Source organism: Myodes glareolus, chromosome 8 (assembly GCF_982192425.1).
Source record: "Myodes glareolus chromosome 8, mMyoGla1.1, whole genome shotgun sequence".
Taxonomy (NCBI): Eukaryota; Metazoa; Chordata; class Mammalia; order Rodentia; family Cricetidae; genus Myodes; species Myodes glareolus.
Genome location: NC_142033.1, coordinates 101,247,019 through 101,266,716, shown reverse-complemented (window position 1 = coordinate 101,266,716; position 19,698 = coordinate 101,247,019). Strand labels below are relative to the sequence as shown.

The window sequence follows — 19,698 nt, the reverse complement described above, 5'->3', positions numbered from 1 at the left end:
GTTTTCATTATGAATATCAATTAGAATTTGTGCTACAATGACTACACTATATTATTTTTAAAAAAATTACAGAAAATGATGGCCAAGCATGGTGGTCACACCTCCAATCCCAGTATGGGAGGCTGAGGCAGGCAAATCTCTGCGACTGCTGGGCCAGTCTGGGCTACACAGAGAAACCGGGTCTTAAAAAACCAAATAACAACAAAACTACTACACAAAACTGACAAAGAACCCAAACCACTAAGGTGTGGAAAAACTGAGGGTGAGTACAGCTGGGGACCCAAAGACCCCACACAGGCCCTTGGGGTGGGAGACATTGAATACAGAGCCCAGTTTCTCTGGAGCACCCTGGGGAGTGAAGATGGGGGTGGGGTTTCTGGGGGTCCAAGAATGGGATGTGGGTCTGGGGGGTTGGGGTGCCCTAGGGTGTTAGCATGGGGGTTGGGGTCCTTGGTGTTCAAGGACAGGGTGGGGGCCCTAGGGGACTGAGGACGGGGTGGGGGAGCTCTGGGTTCTGAGGATGGGGTGGGACCCTAGGGGACTGAGGACAGGGTGGTGGCCCTAGAGGCTGAGGATCGGGGCTGGGGGCCCTGGGTTCCGAGGACAGGGGTTGGGGGCCCTGGGTTCCGAGGACAGGGGTTGGGGGCCCCAGGAGGTTGAGGATTGGGGTTGGGAGCCCTGGGTCCCGAGGATGGGTGTTGGAGGTCCTGGGTGGCTGAGGATGGGGGGGTCCTTTGATCCTATGAGGTCCAAGGGAGTGTTGGGCTCTGGGGGCTGGATGGGGGCCCCTGGGTTCCGAGGATAGGGTTGAGGGGTCCTGGGGAACTGAGGATGGGGGTTGGGAGGCCTTGGGGTCCAAGGACAGGGTAGGGGCCCTACGAAGCTGAGGATGGGGGTTGGGGGCCCTGGGTCCCGAGGACGGTGGTTGGGGGGCCCAGGGCTGAGGACGGGGGTGGGGGCCCTGGGCCGGTAGTGAAACCATACATTCAGCAGAATCTCAAACAAAAGCCCCAGGTCTGCCCGTCTCTCCGGCCTCTATGGTGCTGAACGATGAATTACCCACAATGCCCGGCCAAGCGCAAGTGGCTCTTGGCCCGGATCCTAAACCAATTCCTACTTGTCCGTGTGTAATTTCCTCCCCTCCCCCTCCGCCCTCGGCAGCGGGGACACAGAGGGAGGCGTGGGGGGCAGAAGGAACCCCGAGCGGACGCAGGGGGCCGCCTGCCGAGGGGCCTGCCAGTGGGGCCAGCTGGCACCGACCTGGCGCTGCGGACCGGGAGGCAGGGTGGGCGAGTCAGGCGGGACTGGAACCGAGCAGGAGCTGGCAGCCCCGGGAGAGGGAGGAGGCGGGGAGTGGGGGGGGAGGTGGGGGGGTCTACGTGCTGAACCGTCTTTGGTCAGCACCCTGCAGCTTCCCACCCAGTCTGTCTGTCCCAGGTGCTGTTCTGAGTACATGCTGAGTGCTGGACTAAGTACTTCCACTCGCCGTTGCCTGGTAACCCTCGCACCACAGTCCACCCTCCCCTAGGCCCAGAGCCCTCCCTGAGTCCCACCTCCCTCCAAGAACCCCACTGGTGCCACTCGGAGAACTTTGCTCAACAGTGGGCTTTGCGTCCTTGCTGTGTAGCCTCAGATAGTTGGCTAGGCCTCTCTGGGCAGCGGGACCGTCATTCCATAACAATCCAGCCTTCTCCGCCTCTAGAGGAGACTTGACAGGTATCTGCAGCCTTCCAGCTGACCCCCTTCCCCTCTCCCACCTTCACCTCTGCAGTCAGCTCCCCCAGGCCCTGTGCGGTTCTCAGGCCCTTCTCTGCCATGTCTGGAGGTTTCTGGACGTCACCGAGTCGGGGAGACATTCTGCGCCCGTGCTAAGCTGGCTACCCAGCCCCAAACTCACAGTCCTGAAGATGCTTTTATGAAAGATTAATTTTATTTTTTTCTGTGTCTGTGCACGTGCATGCAGTGCCTGCGGAGGCCGGAAGGGGGCGTCGGGTTGGTGGCCCTGGCCGCACCCAGGCGGGCAGGGGGAACCCTGGCATTAGAGCCAACCACCGCTAACTTCCCAGCACAGAGAGGTCTCCACAGCACTGGTCCTCCTGCCCTTGCCAGCTGGACCCCGTCGGTGGTCAAGTCCTCGGCCACACGTGGTCCCGTGGGTGCCCGGCTTCCTCAGACCTTGGGGGGGGGGGATCCCCACCGCAGCTATTTCTGCAGCCGCAGGACAGCGCGTCACATCCGTGGGCAGCGCCGGAACTTGGGATGTGGCTATTTCTGGAGATAGAGGTGAGAAGCAGGGGCGGAAGGAGAAGCTGCGGCCGGGGACTGCCAGGGCCAAAGAGGGATCAGGACAGAGTCACAGCTGCTGTCCCTGTCCCTCAGGGCAGTCCTGCACAGAGGGTTCCTACTGTGTGCAGGCTGGGGAGCCTGATGTGTCCTGGGGCAGAGGATGTGCAAAGGCCCCAGGGTGGGTGGAGCCAGTGCTGGAGGAGGGAGGGGAGGAGGGAGGGGCGGTGGGAGGGAGAAGAGAAGGGAAGAAAGGAGGAAAGGGAAGGGAGGAGGGAGGAGAGGAGGAAAGGGAGGAGAGCAAGAAAGGAAGGAGGGAAGGGAGGAGGGAGAGGAGGGAAAAAGAGGAAAGAGGAGGGGAGGAGGAAGAGGTGGGAAAGGAGGAGGGAGAGGAGGAAAGGAAAGGGAGGGGGAGGAAAGGAGAGGAGGGAGAGGGGGAGGGAAGGGAGGAATGGAGGGAGGGAGGGGAGGAAGGGCTGGCAGGGCCCTGGCTTTAGGGAGGACAAAGCCTTTGACCTGGGGTAAAGTGGGAGCCATGGAGGGTGGTGGGCAGAGGAAGGAGGGGACTGATTAGAGGGGTAAGGGGTGGGACCCGGGGAAGGGGGAGGGGCTTCGCAGAGCCAGGGGACACTGGAAATTGCTTTTCCCCTCACAAGTGCCAGGCCCAGAGGCCTGACGCAGGGTGGTGGGCGCTGGGGAACAGGGAAGGGTCCCCAAGAGCTCCCGTGCTAAGAGTGGGTCAGCCTGACCCTGACTGGATTGATTCAGGTGGGAACTGTGCTCTAAGCACCCAACAGGAAGCCTGGGAGAGCGCCAGTACCGCCAGGCTTAGTTCACCATCACTCATCACAAGAGAACCGTTCCCGGAGAGCACTTGACTTAGCCCGTGCGAATCCCGGCTTTTCGGGGTGAACCTTCCTACCCGCATGGCCCACGAGGCCTCGTGGCTCAAAAGCAGCTGCGCGAGCACCTGCCATCCACCCGCCTCCCTTCCCGCACTTTTCCAGGGAATGCAGACGCTGCAGGGGACACCCCAGGCCATGCCAGGCCCTGCGGGGTCACCAAGGTGGGGGCCCCAGAGCCAGCCACCCGCAGCCTCCGGCTCCTTCGGCGCCGCCGACAGTTTATCTCTTTCTACTCCGTAAACAAATGTCAGGGAAAATAAATAGTTTTTAACAGGCTCATTAATTGAGTTCGGGAAGAAGGCCCCTCCCCCCAGGCTACAGTGGGGAGCTGACAGGAGGGGAGGACGCAGGGGAGCACTGGAGGGGGAGAGCACCCCCCATGCTTCCTGATGCCTCAGGGGAAACTGAGGCCTGAGAGGACCTGGCACTTGAACGTGGGACCTCTGGCTGTCAGGTGACTCCCCACCTGAACCCAGAGCTCGCTGATTGGCTGAGGGTGGGGCCATTCCACCCCCACAGCGCCGGGTCCGGGTTACCGGGGTCAGGCTACACTAGGCTCTCCGAAAAGGACACACAGCTATCCCCTTGCACTTGCCCTCAGGGCCAAGGGAGCATGCGGGAGCTGTGGGAACCCCAGCTGCTGACCAAAGATGCTCAGCAACAGTCCCAAGGCCACACAGCCCCCAGGGAACAAGAGCAAGCACGAAGCTCCTGATGGGGTCTGGGTTCAGGTCTGCCTCCTCTGCCTGTGAGCTGTGTCCACCGGAAGGTCACTGACCCTCTCTGTGACCTCACTCGGCAGCCAGAGGTTCCCTGATGTGACACAACCCATTGCCAGCTGGTGAAACTGAGGCACTGCATGGCTCTCAAAGTGTGGGGTGCTGGGGAATGGGTACCCCCGCAAGATCTTTTCTTTCGGCTCCTCCAGGTTTTCTGGAACTCACAGACCCGGGATGGGAGCATGGGTGAGGCTGTGAGGCAGGAGTTGAGCAGCCCGTGGCACAGGATGACCTTGAACTCTGGACCCTGCTGCCTCCACCTCCTGAGTGCTGCAGTGGTTGCAGGCCTATAAGAAGTTGCTCTTTTTGAGGTTTCTGCCTCAGTTCCCCCTTTTTTGACCAGTGGGTAGCCTGCTCTAGTGCCGGCCCAGCTGAGTCCACACGGGCCTTTCCTCAGACCCAACGTCCCTGCTCAACCCTGGAGAATTCTGGGAAACAGACCGAGTGTTTCCTCTTTAAAATTTTTAAAAATTGTTTATTTTCTCTTTTGAGTGAGGCACGTGGAAAGCCACGTGACGAGCCACGCGCAGGGTGCTCGGTGGTAGAGGACAACTGGGAATGGGTCCTGGGGTTGGGACTCGAACTCAGGCCTGCAGGCTTGGTAGCAAGTGCTAGCCGTAGCCCAGGCTAGCCCTGCGTCTCTGAACAGTAGTCAAGGATGACCTTGAACCCGAGCATCCCACCTGCGGGACCCCTCTAGGGGGATCCCCCCACATAAGTGGGGCGGCCTGGTTAGGGAGCTAGCGACGGGAACGCCCCAGTTTGCAGCACTGAGTCATCCGGCTCAAGGGGCCAGGGAGGAGGTGGGGGGATGCCAGGAATCACCGCTGAGCACCCACTATATACATCCGCAGCAACACACAACACAGAGAGGTGGAGCATCCACCCCAGGCCATACAGCCTCCCAGCAGCAGAGGTGGGATTTGAACCTTGGTCCCCGTTCTTTCTCTAACTCGCGAGGGCGGTAAGTGTGCCGCCAAGGCTACCACTCTGGCTTTGTGGCCCCCACGGAGGCGACATAGGCCCACAGCGCACAAGGACACGGGGTCGCGGTTCCCTACTGGGCGCCAGGGACAGACATGGGCGCAGCGGGACATAGAAAGGCCTTTAGAAACCCAGCCGGGCTGCACAGCACGAACACCGGGCGCACTGAGGTCCCCCGGAAGGCACAGGGGGTCGTGAGCCAACAAGAGGGTGACATCCGACTCACGGGGGTGGGGGGGGGCGAGCCCGGGCTGGCTCTCAGCTAGGGCGGACATGGCGTCAATCCCTGGTCAGTCCCCCGCAGCAGCTCCGCCTGGCGGAGGGGGGGCAGCGCAGAAAGAAGGGAGGAACAAAATTCGGTGAGGGGAAACCGAGGACGCGAGGCCCTAACGGTCGCCTGTGCGCCAGGATCCGCGACACTTCGCGGGATGCCCCAGGCCTTTGCCCAGGCTGGCCACCCAGACACTCCTCCATTTGTGTTCTTTAAAAGAATTTGATAATCCAGGGCCTTTTTTATATAGGAAAAAAAGGGGGAGGGGGGAGCCACACGTCGCCAGAGATCAAGATGGGGCAACCCCGACATCACTGGAGCGCTGTGCAGTCTCAGGCTCAGACACCCTCTCTGGTCGGCCTTGGCAAACAGCAGTTTCTAATCCCTAAGGTCAAAGTGCTCCCTGGTGACAGCACCGCCAACCCGCCCTCCCCGGCCAGCAGCCCCCTCCCCCAGCAGGCAACTCCCCCTCTGATTTCAGGGGAGACTCAGCTCTCATCCCTGCGGCCCGGCCTTTGTTTAGGGACCCCTCGGTGGGTGCGGTATCTGTGTGGCTGCCCGACCCCCCCACCCCACCCCAGCACGGGCAGGCCACCGTCTGCCACAGAGGACAGAGGAAGGGCGGCCGGCCTCTTCCCGGGACTTCCAAGGTTCTGGGATGTCAGGTGCGTCTAGAACGCAGGACTAGAGAGGGCTAGACACAGCAAACGGGAAACAGTCAGACTTAGGTGCACATCCTCCCTCACTTGGGACCCTAGGCTGAGGGCTCCCCACAGGAGCCCGGGACACCTCCCAAAAAGACACCACAGCCACGAAACGCTCTGCAGACCCAACCAGACCCCAAGTCCAGGGCGGCAGACGCGGCTCTCCATGTGCCCCCAACCCAGCGAGTTTATAAATATCCGGCTTTATTCTTAGGCTCTCCTCGGGCTTGCCCGCACCCCGAACTCTCTCAACGCCCCCTCCTTCTCCCCACGCGGCGGCTGAGACACAATTTCAGGGAACAGGTGAGCGCAGGGCCACGGGGCATTCTGCCGGCAGAGGCTGCCATAACCACAGCACAACCCATCCTCCTGGCCACCATGGTGGGGCCACCAGGACAGAGCCACCCACCATGGCGGGACCACCAGGACAGAGCCACACCATGGCGGGGCCACCAGGACAGAACCACTACGGCAGGGCCACCAGAACAAGGCCATGCGACAGGGCCACCAGGCAGGTGGGACACTGAAGCCACAGGTCTGCAGACACAGCAGACTGAGAGTCGAAACAGCAGGGGAAACCGAGTCACCAAGAGGTACTCGGCTGCCTTTAAGTCCACGAGGGACACCGAGACACCCCGTCTTCCTGGGTGGTGGAGAAAAGAGCCCCGGAGGCTCCGTCCGAATCGGGTCAAGTCTGCGCGAGTCACAGGCCACGCTGCACCCGCTGGTGCAGACCGGGGGACCAAGGGGGTATGTGGGGCGAGCGCTCCCCTCTGTACCTTTCTTCCACAGAGCCCCTCAACTCACAGGGACCCCGACAGCTTGCCCGGCCACGCCCAGCGGGCGTCGCTGTCGGCTGCGGACGCCTCGGGGACCGGCACCCGCCACAGTCGCCCGCCCTGGGGACACCGATGTCACCTCTCGGCGGGACGGCGGCTGCGGCGCTCACAGGCAGCCCGGGCTCCCGCCGCGGTTTATCCACCCTGAGCCCAATTAGGAGGAGGTTCGGGGCAGTCTCGGCTTCTCCCGAGGGACTGGGGGTGGGGGAGCCGTCCCCAAGAAGAAATGCGATGTCATGGTGAGGGTGTGTCCCCCTCATCCTCCCTGGGGCTCCGGAGGGCACAGGACGGGACTTTGAGGGTCTCTCTGGAGGAGGCGGCAGTGATGGGCAGGAAGGCGGGGAGCCGGCCTGGTTGGGATATGGTCTGGGACCCGAGTGTCCCCCCACGGTCCCGAGCTGGGGACTCTACGGTTGGCCTGGCGAGAAGCCGCCCCCAGCCCCAGCTGCCCGCCTGCCACCGCCAAGAAATCAGCTGGCAGAAGGCAGGAGCGGGGACAGAAGGCAGCTGGAGATTGACAGGGGGAGGGACACAAAGAAAGGAGAAAGGACGGGGCAGGGGGAGGGGAGTCTATGCAAATGGAGTACCGACTCCCGGCCTCTAATGAGGGAAGGAGCCCGAGGAGGAGGGTCCGAGGCTAGCCCAGACAAAGCAGACCGCCGGTTCTCCGCACCCCGGAGGGGGACATAGAAGCCAGGACCCAGAATCCCGGTGGAGAAAGATGGGTACAGACCTGTATCCCCCAGTCTAATACCCTCGGGATCCCCCTCGTTCTGAAGCACAGTCTTTGGGTCCCCAAGTGCCCATTCTGGATTGGGACACCTCAGAGGTCTCCCCCGGAGCATCAAGGACGCTTTTTGTTGAGGGGGGGCACTCCTGGCTCGGACTGGGGAAATGAAGCCAGGGTGAGGGAATCCCAGGCAGGCCAGGAGACACCCCAGGGAAGTGACCGTTAGGGGGTTCACTGGAGGAAGGGATGAGGTGGGGGTGACCGAGAAGGTGGGCGCTCTCACACCTGCTGCAGGCTTTCGGGGGCATCTGGAGGCAGATCCAAGTGCAGGGAAAGGGGGTAACGGAACAGGGGTTTGGGGGTGTGGCAATCAAAAGGATCCTAGTTTGTAGTGGTACCGGGATTTGGGGGCGAGGAGGTTCCACAAAGAGCGTAGAACTTGGCCTCGACCCAGCGCGCGCTGCAACCCGGGGTCCCCGAGCTCGGACCCCCTTTCCACCTGCGCCCCAGGCCCCGCCCCCAGTGACGTCACCACCCTCAGACAGCCGGGGGGCTCCCGGGGTGTATGGGGGGGCCCGGGGCCGCAGAGTGCCTCTCCGGGAATACCCACGGGGCCCCGCGCCGCAAGGACCGGAGGATGCGGAACCCCAATCCCGAGCCTGGAGGAGATCGCGGGGGCACCTGGGCCGCGGAAGGGTGGGGCTGAAGCCCCAGGTGTGCTGAGGTGCCTGGCTCGGTCCTAGCTCCCAACGGCGACACCGCGTACCGCGTCCCCGCCCGGCTGGTGCAGTCGGAGACCCTGGGCACCCGCCAAGTCGCCCGCGCGTCCCCATCCCTCCCGGTCCCCGTCCCTCTTGGCCTCCATCCCTCCGGGTTCTCATCCCTCCCGGTTCCCATCTCTCTCGTCCTCCATCTCTTTCGGTCCCCGTCTCCCTCCATCTCTATCTCTCCCGGTTCCCCATCCCCTCTCCATCTTGCAGAATCCGATCGGGGCTGCAGCCCGGACCCCCTCGGAGCACAAAGGCCGAGAAGCCTGGGAGCACAAAGCCGGCGCCGCCCGCCCCGCCCCCGTGTCCCCCGTGCACCCCTGAACGCCCCATGCACCCCGGTACCTGCGGGATCCGCATGCTGCTCCCGGCACCGGGTCGGCCCGGGCTCCGGCGGCTCAGCGTGCGCGCGCGGCCCGAGCTGCCTGGCGGGCGGGGCGAAAACCCACTGCGGCTCGCGCGCCCCCAGCCGGTGACGTCACCCTTCCGCCGCCGCGGCCGCGGGGCTGGCCGTGTGGAAAAACTGCGCATGCGCGCCGAGAAAGGCCCAGTGAGAGGCGCGACTCGGTCACGTGCTGTGGGAGCCTTTGGAGGGCCGCGGGAGCACGTGGGGCGCGCGACACGTGGGCCAGGCCTGCCTCCTCTCTCTTCCCTTTAAACTTAAGGTGTGGAGTAGCCCACGCTAGCTTCGAACTCAATGTGGCTGAGGACGACCCGATGATCCTTCTGCCTCTGCCTCCCCCTCTGCTTCCTTTAGCCAAAATATCTTTTTTTTTTTTTTAATCTTTCCTATCAAAGCTGAGCTTGCTGGCTTAAGAAGCTGAGGCAGGAGAATGTCAAGTTTCTGGACCGCCTGGGCTAACAGTGAGTTCGAGATCAGCTTGGGAAAAGTCTAGAGACCCTGACACGAGATAAAAGGGGTTCTCAAAACGGCTCAGTACATAGAGGTGTTTGCTGCCAAACTTGAGAACCCGAGTTCGATCTCCGAGGTCCTACAGAGGAAAGCGGAACCCGACTCTTATGGTTACCCTCTAGTCTCCACGTGCATAAGCACACGCATGTCCCCAGAGCTACTAGACATGCCCAAAAATAAAAACAGCAAGAGACTTAAAGAGTTATCACGAGTGTGGGATGCTGGTCTGTCAGACGGCGGCAGGAGGATTGCTGCAAGTACAAGTCCAGCCTGGGTTACACATTGAGACCCTGCCTCAGGCAGTAAAACGATTTTATTTTACAATTTAGGTTTTTTGTTTTTTGTTTTCTCTTCAGAATTCATTCATTCGGGCCAAAGATGGAGCCATGAGCAAGGAGCCTGGAGATGGAGCGGAAGGACTGGGTCGTAAATGGGGAAGAGCGCCATGAATAATTGACAAGGCGCCTAAATTAAGAACAGGGCTTCCCAGGCCGGCACCGGCACCGAGGCCAGGTTTGCGGAGCCGGCTTTGTCCTCTTGCCTGACAGGGGTGACCCTGACTGGCCTGCCTGGTCTACACGCCAAGCACTTAGCGAGACTGGCTGCATACAGTAGGTACCAGAGCTTTACAGTCTTCAGTGGCCCTTGGCATGTGTGCACAGTGGGTCTCTTTGCTGCACACGGTAGGGGCTCAGCTTGGCATATTCCTGCAGGTGTTTGATTTCACACAGAAGGCACACACACTATGGAGCTGGGGGCTAGTAGGGCTGGCCGTCCATCAGGGAGGGAACCAGGCCTCATCCTGTCTGTCCAAGCTGAGTAACCGCTTCTGCCCCCGGGTCCTGGTGGGCAGCGAAGGAGAACGTGTAAACTGTGCGGATCTAAGCGTCTGGAAGCTTCCGGCGGCCATTCATCCACCCACACAGCCGCACCGTGTTCAATGCAATGGACGGGGAAGTAACAAACAGGACAATCGGCCTGCAGCTGACAGAGAGCAAACAGGTCGCAATACATCAGCTCAAAGCAGGTTATCCTTGCAGCCCTGGCCGCCATGCTGTGTGGCTCCAGTCACAGCGCCTCCCCCCGCGGCCCCACCCCCCGTGCTTCTCTCACACAGGCTCCAGCCTGCCCCAGGACCCTCGCACATACTGTGCACTCAGTCTAGCGTGCTGCTCCTCTGGCTGCCCAGAGCTGACCCTCCCCCCCACCTCCCCACCCGGTTCCTGACATATTGTTCCCAATATTGTGCTGAAGTGACCATGAATTTCATAGGAATGATGTCATCAGGACCGTTGATTGGTTTTCCGTGAGTCTCCCTATTCTGGCTGTGTACCTTGATGTCCTGTCAGTGTGGGACTCCTAGTGTGTGATTTAGGATGAGAGGCAGCCTGTCAATCACTTCAGGGGTGGAGCTTGGGAGTTTGGGGCCTGGGGGCGTGGCTCATCTAACAAGATGGTCAACACCCAACTTTGCATTTGTGAGCTTGGTGGCCTCCAGGCCCCCCGAGGAAAGGGACCGAGCAGCTGCCAAAAGATACCAGTCTTCTCTAGAGGGGGTTGGTCTCCTGTCTGGTGGTCTCTGGGCTTCTGTCCAGCCTTGCACATGGGGAGGGAGGCGGCGTGACTCACTGTTGGGTGAATAGTTCCTTCGCTCTGGAATATTCCTTCCCTCTTGTGCTCGTGGGGCGGGAGGGGCTCTCCCCAGACGCCCACCCTCATCTTGCCAACTTCCAGAACCTGGTAATTATTTCTTGTGTGTGTGTGTTTTGTTGAGATTCCAGGGAAGCACCGAGTGTCCACAGACAGGATTCTTCTAGCCAAGTGGGGATCCTGTGACTGAAGCCCCCGCCCTGCGTGTCCTGGGCTCTGTCCCCAGCACCTTGGTGGCATCGGAGGCAGGGAAATCAGGGGTCAAGGTCAGCCTTGGCTGGAGAGGAAACTTAAGGGCAACCTGAAGGAGAGAGAGAGAGAGAGAGAGAGAGAGAGAGAGAGAGAGAGAGAGGAGGGCTGTGGGGGGAGCTCAGGATCTAGCTTGGGCAAAGGACCTGAGTCCCATCCCTGGACAGACACTCCAGCCCATGTCTACAAACACAATGTGAAATGTCTGCCTTCATGGGAGGCTTGGGACCGGGTCAAGAAGGCCAGTCCGTGAGCGGGGGATGCCCATGAAATGAGGCCCGGTTCCCTTTGTTACAGCTAGAGAAACAGACTTCAGGGGAAGCCAGGCTCTGGGGAAAGTTTCGGTTTTGTTTGATTTTTGAGAGAATCACACTAGCCCAGGTTGACCTCAAATTTCCCATCCTTCTGTATCTCCCTCCTGAATGCCACCACAGACAGGTCCAGACTAGCAATGCTGTCACCACTGAGGCCCCTGTGATGTTAGAAAGAAGCCAGGGGCCAGGACGCAGCTGTGAAGAGGCTCCAGGGACAGGAACAAGGAAGGCAGAGCAAAGACCCCTGTGCCGCGGGAGCGTAGAGCACAGGGAGGCGGGAGCAGGAGGGCAGGGCCTGGTGGGCTGCAGGGTGGTGGAAGCCGTCGCGGAGTGGGGGGTGGGGGGACAGCGGGTGTGTTCACCGGCGCCCCCTGGTGGCGACTGCAGGATCCTGGCTCTGAAGGAGCGGCCTGCAATCCAGGGTTGTTCCACACTCTGTTCCCGCACTCTGTCCCGCACCGATCTGGCTGTGGTTAGTGCTCTGTGCAACGGAACAGTAACAGAAAGGCCGAAACCAGCCTGGAGTGAAAACCCATTTTCTGTGCGCGGGATGAACTTGAGACAAGCCGGCGCGGAGGGCAGGGGCTGGGTCTCAAAATGAGGTCCCTGGCATCAAAGGCTCCTTAAAAGGAGCCACTAGGGGGAGTCCCCACGGGCCAGGCCGAACATTAGGACTTCCAGGATTGGTGCCTGGCTCTCTCTGCGAAAAAGACTTGGAGGGGTGGGACTCCGCAAAGACAAACACATATTTTAAATATTTATTTCTCTGGCGAGACGGAACCAGGGCCCTTGTCTTGACTCAACCCGGGACCCTGGCACATAGCTTTCACTCCCCCTCATTGTCCCCTTGTCGGTCCTCCTGTGGTTCACCAGGGTCACCAGGTCACAGGGACAATCTTAGACACCCCTTGGGACACAAAGACCGGATGAGGGACAAACAACCATTGGTTGCTGGAACAGAATGTACCAAGGGCCTGGGGATGGAGAAGGTGGGTTTTCTCTACACAGCGCGAGTGAGGGACCCTAGGTGGGAAGACGGGGGTTGGGGGGGGGTGACACAGGGCACACGCATACACTGGTGGGGAGACAGGGCGTGACACAGGACACACACATACACTGGTGGGGAGGGAGGAGGTGACACTCCCCATGGTCAGGTAGGGAGTGGTACACACTCGTGGGGACAGAGGGCTGGCATCCCCCACAGTGGGGAGGTAAGGGTGTCACCTCCCAGGCCTCCATTGCTGAATTATCTTGGACATGATCAGCTGCCCACCAGTGGGGCTCTCCACTCTCCTGCTAGTATAACTGAGACCGTCTCCATTTCCGCCCCAGTCAGCATGTGTTGGCCTCGTCGCCCTCGGATACAGACTTGAGAGTCAAGTGACAGCGGAAGAGCTAAAAAGAAAATTATTTTTAAATCTTCTTTTCTCAGGAGGATAAAGGGACGGGCCATTCCAACACAGCAGAGGCCGGGGAGTGCCCGGGTGTAAAAACACACACTTCCGGTGCCCGCAGCTGCAGCAGCACTGGGTCCTCCAAGGCCACAAGTGACTGCTGTAAGTTCAAGGCTCAGTACCGGCTCTGGAGGTCCTGGAGGCCTGTGTCTTCCAGGTCATTTAGGGGTCATGCTCAGTCCCTCCCTAAGTTGTCTTGCTTTTTCTTTCGATTTTACTTTTTTAATTTTGTTGTTTAGAAGAGAGGTGTATTCCATTTGTGGCATACAAAGAGAGTTCTGGAAAAAACAGGGGCAACATTTCCCCCTCACACACAAAGCTATCTGTGGCTGCGTTGGGAGTCTGAGGATGGGAGAAGTGGCTCAGAGGGTAGACTGCTGGCCCACGACAGAGGAAGTCCCGGGTTCTGTCCTCAGCACTGCGGGAACCAGGCATGGTGATGCTCACCTATCATGGAGGATCAGGAGTTAAAGGCTATCCTTGGCTACATAGTGAACTCAGGGAAAGCCTGGGATACCTGAGACCATGTCTCATTAAGAAGCAGTAAATATTCTGAGCATCAGTCTCAGACAAAAAGAGGTGCTACAGTCCACTGGTTGTGTCTACTCATTGGTTCCTGGGGAGAGTTTAGTTGTTGATTAATGATGTCTGCCATAGCATCAGATTGAGACATGGTGGTCTGCATGCTACACATGTGTGCTACCAGGATCAAGGAGCAGTTTCTGTTCAAAGAGACCACTCTGCAGCCTCCAAGGAAGGTGTTGGGAGGGTTGTCGGCTGTTTTTATCTGAACAAGTAGAAGTGGCACCTGCCGGGCTGTCTTCACACCATATGCCTGTGGAGTAAGCTGCCTCCTGTCCCTGACCCTCGGTTGTCATCGGAAGCTGCTCACTTGTTCTTCAACCTACAGGCCCATGGTATTCACTTGGTTTTCTCTTCTAAGAGAGGACAGGGCAACTTGGACAGCCTGACTCCTGGGCAGAGCCCAAATCAATTCATTTGCAGCTTCAGTCCTAGGCTGATGGCAGCTCTGCCTTGGAGACCTCAGAGCTCATCAGCCACGTCGCCCACCTGCGTTCTAACCTCCTTGCCCCTGTCCACACTTGGTGACAGCGAGCGTCGAGATGGAAGCTGCTGGGAGGGATTGGCCTGAGCCCTTCCTGGGCCACGGTCCACACACCTGGCCTGGCCCTGCCTGTGTCTGGTCCCCTCCATAAGTTTTCTGTTCTCCCTCCACAGGTTTATGTTTGCAGGTGGCTGGGACAGCACTGCCCATTTAGCAGTTGGCAGGGCCCCCGGTGAGACAGAGGGAGAGGGACACTGCAAACAAATCACGCAGTAGGGCACAGAGTGGACTTGCCTAGTTGTCATCTTGAGCCAGGGAGACACAAAGAAACCCTGTGTCGGAAAACAAAAACAAACAAAGTGAACATATTGAAGGACACAGGTGACAGGAGCTAGGTAAGTAGAAACAGAACATGGCAGGGTAAACAGCACACAGGTTGGCGTCACTGTGACAATAGCCCTTGGGACGGGTGCCACGTGACTGGCACCCTGTGAGATCCTCGGAATTCACAATAGCCGAGAAGTATGATTAAATCTCTTTTTAAGATTTTGATCTGCTGCGTGACACTCTGTAAACCCGTCCTTCTCTGTGCAGCCCACACTCTCATCCACAAAGTGGACACGGTGATCAGACAGACCTGAGGAAGGGTGGTCCTGCCCTTCAGGGTCACAGCACAAGGTCTGGGACACTCCATTCATTGTGCTGAGCGGGTTCCTTCAGCTCCTGGCACCAGCCCCAGTGGGCACCTGCAATCTCCTAGCTGGTGACCTCACCCCTTCCTCTCTCACTCCCTCCCCTGCCTCCAGGGACCAGCCTCAGAGCAGGTGACGCAACCTGGGGAAACTGAGTCCCTCAGGTCAGGGGTCCTCCCACCACACCAAGCCTGGGAGGGAGGAGTGGGGGGGAGCAACACACATCCTTCTGGAACTGTGCACTCAGGGGAGGGGCGGGGAGGTATCTCCTGTTTCCTAATCAGTCTCTCGGAGGAACCAGTTGCCAGACACTCAAGGAAGTCCCAGGTGGGGAGGAGTGGCCGCTCCTCAGTGCCCCACACCGAGCTCCTGAATTACAACCTATGAAAGCAGACTTATGAAAGCAGACTTACAGTTTTTTTCTTTTTTCTTTTTTTCTTTCGAGACAGGATTTCTCTGTAGCTTTTAGAGCCTGTCTTGGAACTAGCTCTTGTAGACCAGGCTGGCCTCGAACTCTGCCTCGCAAGTGCTGAGATTAAAAGCGTTCGCCACCACTGCCCAGCAGAATTTTTTTTACTTATTTATTGTATGCCTATTGATATGAAAGTGTCAGAAACCCTGGATCTTGGAGTTACAGACAGTTGTGAGATACCATGGGTTGCTGGGAATTGAACCCAGGTCCTCTGGAAGAGCAGCCAGTGCTCTTAACCTCTGAGCCATCTCTCCAGCCTCTAAAAAGATTTTTAAATCTTCTTAAATTTTCGAGTCGGGCAGTGGTGGTGCACACCTTTAATCCCAGAACTTGGGAGGCAGAAGCAGGAGGATTTCTGTGAGTTTGAGGCCAGCCTGGTCTACAGAGCTAGTTCCTGGGCAGCCTCCAAAGCTACAGAGAAACCTTGTCTTGAAAAACAAAACAAAAACAAACAAACAAAAAACTTTTTAAATTTTCTTTAAATCTTTAAAAGCAAACAGCTCAGTAGAGTGGTTGAGGCCTCCATGAGAACCTAACCTGGTGTCTCCCTCCCAGACATTGGGGGCAGTAACGAGAAGAGGATAGACAGACAAATGGATGTCACCACACAAGAATCTGTATACGAGTGGGAGATCAACTACACAACACGTTCTTACAACCCAGGGTGATTCTCAGGAGGGATGCCTGGAACCCCAGTGTCCAGAGTGGGAAACTGAGGCCAGACACAACTGGAGGTCACACACAGGACACCATGGCGGTTGTTGGGGCTGGAGAGGAGCCCAAACCTGGGATCCCAGGCAGAAGGGGGAAGCCATGACATGGAATGCAGCAGGCAAAAACAGTGTGGGACGCCACCCCAGAGTGTGGGGGAACTGACTCTGCAGGGGCAGACATAGGTGCAGCCGGCAAAACGGAGGGAACAGGGTGCAGGTAAAAGACAGCGTGACAGGTCATGGATCAGTGAGTAGCAGGGGGGGGGCACATGGGAAGCTAGGGGAATGGGTGGGTGGGTGGGCAAGTGGGTGGGTGGACGGATGGATGGGTGGATGGGAGGATGGGTGGATGGGTGGATGGATGGGTGGATGGGTGGATGGATGGGAGGGTGGATGGATGGATGGATGGATGGATGGATGGATGGATGGATGGATGGATGGGTGGGTGGGTGGGTGGATGGATGGATGGGTGGATGGATGGATGGATGGATGGATGGATGGATGGGTGGGTGGGTGGATGGATGGATGGATGGGTGGATGGATCGACAGATGGATGGGTGGATAGATGGATGGATGTACACATGGATGGATGGATGGATGGATGGATGGATGGACAGATGGACGGGTGATGGATGGATGGACAGATGGATGGGTGATGGATGGATGGATGGATGGATGGATGGATGGATGGATGGATGGGTGGGAGGATACAGGTGCCCATGTGATGAGCGCCCACTCTAGTCATAGCCTGGCAATTGGGCTGAGATTGATCAGTGTCTTGGCTCCAGAAGTCTCCCCTGATGCCCACTGTGCACCAATGCAGATGGTGATGAGGAAAGACTGGCGCATGGTAAGTTTAAGGGTGATTTGTGCTAGAGAGTGAACCCCTGTGTGTGTGTGCAGAAAATGGTAACAATCAGAGAGAAAAACGAAAAAGAAGACATCTTCACCTTGAAGGCACCAGTGGCCTGGCAGCTCCATCCACCATCGTGCACCAGCCTCTGCCAGCCTCACCCACCCCCATGTCAGCCTCTCTCCCCCTAACTCCACCCCCCACCCAGTCAGCTTCCCTCCTCCTCAGACTCCATCCACCCCTGCTCCCCCCTCCGTCAGCTTCTCTCCCCCACAGATTCCCTTCCCCTCAGCTTTCTTACCCCAGTCTCCTTTCCCCACAGCCTCCCCACCCCTCAGCCTCCACACTCCTCCCCTCTCTAATCTTCCCCCTCCTTCCTCCTTCATTCCCCTCCCTCTCATCCCTCAGTCCCCCCCTTCAGCTCCCCTCTCCTGGCTGCCATCCTAGTGAGTGATAGCCTTCAGTGAACAAGCGTAAGCCTTTCGCACCCTGGCCCGGCCCACGTGAGCCTGGGAAGAAATGTAAAGGTCGTGGTCTATAATTGAATTTTCCTGGAGATAAAAATAGAATCTCTGTAATCGGTTAAATGGCTCCGGGGAAGGTGGGGCTGTGCAGGGATGGGGACACCAGGGGCTCCTGCAAGGGCAAGGGGAGACTTGCCGAATGGCTGGGAAGTTCCACGAGGCCCCAGGCCCCTTCCCTAGCTTCACGGACCAGCCTGGACGGCACAGACCCAGAAGAAATGCCCTTGGGCAGCACCATCAACTCCATGAGGCAAAAATGGAAACTGAGGCATCGGGAGGCTGTCCCCTGTTGAACTTCTACTGCAGTTGAGATCTAGAATATTCTCCAGGGTCTGTGCGTTCCAGGCGTGGCCGGGAATGGTGCTACTTAGAGGTGGTGGGACCTTTAATGGGCAGAGCATGACAGGAGGAAGCGAGGGCCTTGGGTCCCTCGGAACTGCAGCTAACTGGTGGAAAGCCTCCTGGCCTTCGAGTTAATTGGTCCCTGACGTTTGTTAACTGTCCGCACCTAGTGATCAGAGCAGTTTTATGTGTACGGCCCTTAATCTGATTATCCAGACCACGGGGTTCTAACGTCACCCCGCACATCAGGACCTCACTGTATGTGGTCCGTGGTCACCGGACAGCTGTGGTGTCCACTGAGAAGTCACAGCCCATTCTCGGGGACACCGTCCAGCAAAGATGTGTTCTGCGGAGGTGCAAATCCTGGCTGCAGAGAAAGTCTTTCTGCTGCTGGTGGGGCGGGAGCTGGCACTGCCGAATGCCTGGGACTGTAAATAGAAGAACTGTTTGGTGTTTTATTTGCTCTGTTTTCCTGAGACAGGGTCTCTCACTTCTCAGGCCAGTGAGGCCCAGGGACCCATGGCACTGGAATTGGACGCCCACGGTGCACCGGCTTTTTGCCTGGGTTCTGGGAACTTACACTCAGTCCCTCACACTCTCACCACAAGCGTTCTAACTAGTGAACCATCTCCCTAGCATCAAGGTCATTCCGATGGGGAATAGAGGAAAGAATTCGAGAGAAGTGATTTTTAAAACTTTCTTTAGTGGATGGATGGAGAGCAAGCGCCTGACTGGCACTGCAGCCTACAATCTGAAGGTGGTTTTGTTACACACACTGTCAGGTCTTGCTGACCGCTACACCAACCGTGCATGCATCTGCAGAGATTGACTCCCTCCTGATGGGTGCAGGATCAAAGCCCAGGGACCCACACATGGCAGAACTCTCTGGCAGGGCAGGAGCCCTGTGCCTGTTCCACATAAGGAACTAGAGAGGTTCCTGTGTTGTGTTCCCTGGTTAAGTCATTGGGAAAGAAGTCCAGCAAATACAGCTGGCAAGATGTGGGTGATGTGCTTCCCCCCAGCCTTTGCACGGCTGCTGAATCCTCTCCAGCGACTGTCACCATGCTCCCCTTCTGTCTGTCCCTCACAGGCACTGACAGAAACTTTTACTGCTATTTTGTCCATTGTCTGGTCCCTGGGACCGCATCTGGTATACAGTTGGTGTTCAGTACCTGAATGAGTCAAAGGCAGAGGCGGAAGGTTCCTGGGGGTCGGGGCTAGGTCCACCCCCAACCCTGCTGAGGGCTTTTCTGTCTGCAACAACCTCCTGCCATCGCGCTCCTGACAGATGTTTCCCAGGATGGAACATCTGGGCTGCATGTGGCTGGCAACTGGCGGGAGCCAGAATGGCGGGAGGCCCGGCGATGATGTCTCCACCGTGACCCCCCACGACCACGCCTACCCTCAGCCTGGGCACACGACCACTGGACCACTGTGGATGGCTTGTGTCCCGCTTCAGATATTCAGATACAGCCCCTGGGCCTTTGTTGCCTCTTGGCTGAGCCAAACCCGGGCTATCTTGATACTGTTTTGGGGGGAGGCAGAGTCTGGCTGAGTAGCCCAGGCTAGCCCTGACCCTACTGTCCCCACAGGCTCCAGTACCAGGTGAGGGTTCTAGAGGCAAGAGGGGTCACCTGGCGGCCTAGACTCTTCCTGAGCATTTGGCTGAGATTTTGGGGAGCCGGGAGGTGCAGCTGAGGGTCCCCTAGACAAACTCTCCCTCAAGGCGGTTTTATCTGGTCCCTGGGCCTACTGGGAGCCAAGGAATTAAAACCGAGATTCCCACTCAGATCTTGGAGGGAGATGCCTAGGCCCTAGCAGTGACCTCGAGGCTGACCTTTGCTGGCATCAGGCTCAGCCAATGAGAAAGCGCAACGGGTGCCTGGGAAACGGTTACTATGACACCGGGAGCCGCTGGTCCCTGGAAAGGCTTGGTCCAAGGGTGAAGGGCTGGGGAGGGAGGGAGAGGGTGCTTGCTGCATAACCATGGCAACCATGCAGACTCCTGGGCACCCCATCCCCCTGAGGATACCCAAGTTCTGCCTTGACTCAAATGGGGAAACTGAGGCCCAGTGACACCTATCACTTCCTGCTACCTGCTCTGGGTTTCGCTTTTGGGATAAAAGCTCATCTTCGGTCTGTGCCAATGTCAGGGAGCCCCGCGGGGGACTTGGGGGACCAAGCTGGGCCCTTG

At 58.4% G+C, this 19,698-nt stretch overlaps 1 protein-coding gene across 7 annotated transcripts in view; it reads right to left on the bottom strand.

Moving 5' to 3' along the window:
- The window catches only part of Ptprs (protein tyrosine phosphatase receptor type S), a 62,131-nt gene extending 53,381 nt beyond the window's left edge, over window positions 1-8,750 (bottom strand). For 6 of the 7 annotated variants that reach the window (XM_087909267.1, XM_087909270.1, XM_087909269.1 and 3 more), the window contains exon 1: window positions 8,608-8,750. The gene's annotated coding sequence lies outside the window, so the exon portion shown is untranslated. The remainder of the gene's footprint in view (window positions 1-8,607) is intronic. The other variant, XM_087909275.1, reaches the window with a different exon arrangement.
- Between the last annotated feature and the right edge of the window lie 10,948 nt (window positions 8,751-19,698).